The sequence below is a fragment of the Hippocampus comes genome, unplaced genomic scaffold (assembly GCF_001891065.2).
Source record: "Hippocampus comes isolate QL1 unplaced genomic scaffold, H_comes_QL1_v1.1 scaffold146, whole genome shotgun sequence".
In the NCBI taxonomy this organism is placed as follows: Eukaryota; Metazoa; Chordata; class Actinopteri; order Syngnathiformes; family Syngnathidae; genus Hippocampus; species Hippocampus comes.
Window position 1 is genome coordinate 398 of NW_017806156.1, and position 2,786 is coordinate 3,183.

At 43.4% G+C, this 2,786-nt stretch overlaps 1 long non-coding RNA gene across 1 annotated transcript; it reads right to left on the reverse strand.

The window, feature by feature from the left end:
• Positions 1 to 230: 230 nt before the first annotated feature.
• LOC109531038 (uncharacterized) lies at positions 231 to 2,616 on the reverse strand. The gene is made up of 3 exons (XR_002171104.1): positions 2,514 to 2,616; positions 1,086 to 1,764; positions 231 to 343 (listed from the first exon to the last, which is right to left on the reverse strand). It is a non-coding gene; the product is annotated as an uncharacterized LOC109531038 (long non-coding RNA).
• Between the last annotated feature and the right edge of the window lie 170 nt (positions 2,617 to 2,786).

Here is a 2,786-nt window from a genome sequence, read left to right on the forward strand (position 1 = left end):
AGCAGTCTGTAAAGTGGGGCTAAAACTGTACTTTGGCGTGGTACAAAACGTCCATAGTAGTTCACGAGACCTGGGTGCTGGAGCATCATGAATGGCCCTGACCTAGTCTTTGGATGAGTAGACTCCTTTTCCATCCAGCACGTGCCCAAGGTACTCGATCTGCATCTTACCAAAGTCACATTTAGTCTTCTTCACTCTCAGACCATTCTCTTTCAGCCGCTGAAGAACTTTGTCCAGGTTCGTTAAGTGCTCAGATTCGTCTCGGTCCATCACGAGCAAGTCATCGATGTAGACCACCACGTTGAGGTCTTTCATTAGATTCTCCATTATCCTTTGGAAAATACTGACAGCCGAGTTGACACCAAAACACAGTCTATTGTACACAAACAGTCCTTTGTGTGTATTGATTGTAGTAAATTTTTTTGAGTCGTCATCGAGAAGAATTTGTTGATAAGCTGCAGCCAAATCTATTTTGGAGAATATTTTCCCACCTCAGAGTGTGGCTAACACCTCCTCGATGCATGGTAGTGGATATGTCTCTGTGTTAATAGCTTGGTTCACTGTTATCTTGTATCCTTGTCTCGCCTAAGTAGCCCTTTAGTGCTACACTACTTTCCTCTAGTGGTATATGAGAAAATGACCGTTCATACACGTTTTCAGAGATAATGCTGACTCCTGCTCCCGTGTCAATTTCCGTTGGAACCTTCCTTCCATTTACATCAAAAATGGCCCTGTATGGTCTACGGCCGCCATTAGCACTATACACGTGGACATGGAACATGGGAACATCATCTTTCTTTTCATCATTTTGCACATAGCACATAGCATTTTACTAAATGTTCTCTCATTGCTTATCTTCTTCCCCCTTTTCTTGCTCTTATCGTCAGATGCAGGTGCCCGAGCCCGACATGCCTTCTTTATATGACCAACTTTACCACACTGATGGCAGTTTGAAGTCTTGTAGAAGCAGTCATTTGCACTGTGATTCATGCCTTTACATCGGTAGCATCCACTTTGGTGTGCGGGTGAGCGTCGTCTCCTTTGGTTCTCTTTAACCTTGTGCACAGGCGTGGTGGCATCTTCACCTTTCCTCAACTGCTGTGCATCACGGTGGGCAGTCTCCATGTTGACAGCAAGCTCCACGGCTCTTGCAAACGACAGGCCATCCTCTGAGAGTAACTTGCGTTGCAAAGCCTCCAAAGCAACACCGCTGACGAAGCCATCACGTAGAGCCTCGTCCAGTCAGTCCCCGAAATCACACCTTGTAGCGAGTTGACGTAGCTCAGCGGCAAATTCAGTAACCGTCTGGCTGTTCTTCTGCACACATTTCCGGTATCTGAAACGCTCCGATATCACCAATGGCTTGGGCTCATAGTAATTCCTCAACGTGGAAACAATTTCCGCAAAAGTCTTGTCTCTGGGCTTGGCAGGTTGCACTAAATTACGGCGAAGTCCATACGCTGATGCGCCCAAGTAGCTCAGTAAAACGGCAACTTTCTTGTCGTCGTTGACAGCATGCGCCTCGAACAGCAGTTCCATGCGCTCCACATAGGCAGACCACGATTCATTCTCGGGTTTAAACTCGTCCGGTCTTTGAGAAAAGTAAGCCATCTTACCTCACCACACATTAGAGTTCTGCCTACTACCCTAAAATCGACTTTTACTCGTCGCCAGATGTTGTGTCTTGAATGACGAGGCACACACACGCGTTTTCTATTATGTATTCGACCGTCGAGTTCCGCCATTAACAACGTGGGGAAGAGACTAGACCAGGGGTGTCAAACATACGGCCCGCGGGCCGGATCCGGCCCGCAAAGGAGTTTAATCCGGCCCGCGAGATGATTATGTAAAGCAGGGGTGTCAAACATACGGCCCGCGGGATAATGTAAAAGTGAAAAAAATGCATTAAAGACACAGAATTAATATTTTTAATCAGGTGCAATTCATTGAGTATCCGCAAGGGGACACTGTTTTGATCAGAGAAGAAGACAACAGCAGCCTCAGTCTGTCACTGAGACAGACCCATGACAGCAGACGCTATCAATAGCACTCTCACATTTACACATTTAATAGCACTCTCCTTAGTTTGTAAGGTGTAGGCAGGGATTACATTTAGATTTTATATGCACGTGTAAATGCTTTAAAACTTGCTTTCTTTATGAATCTTGTTTAATCTTAAAGTGCATTACTATATTTTTCAATACCAATTACTTGTTAAAGTTTGTACAATCAGTGGGATCAGTTGCAATGCATATATGTGAATGATAAAAGTAAATTGCACATTTGTCGAAGGAAATGTAAGGTGCTTCATGAAATGTTTTGTAAAAGATATGTTCATTAAATTTCAACATTTTCCTAATGTTCTTGTGCTTCTTTATACCAAAACAAAGGAAAGACATATTGTTTTGGTTATTTATAGCAAAGTATTGTATCATTTTAATGGTCCGGCCCACTTGACATCTACCGAGGCCGTATGTGGCCCACCATGTGAAATGAGTTTGACACCCCTGGACTAGACATTCCAGGTAACATTTCACACATGCGCAGTAGATGGCAATACAAAGTATGGGAAGTCAATGCGTCCAAACAACATACACATAACTATGGTGGCTAATACACCACATATACAAGTGGTGAGCACGTCTGCTTCACAGTTCTTGTGCTTTGAAATTAAATTGCAGATGCTCAGGCTTCCTCTGGCATTCCAAAACCATGCATATTAAACAACCATAAGACAGAAAAAAAAATGTAAAAAAAAAAAAACAAATTAAAAAAAAAACACCTCA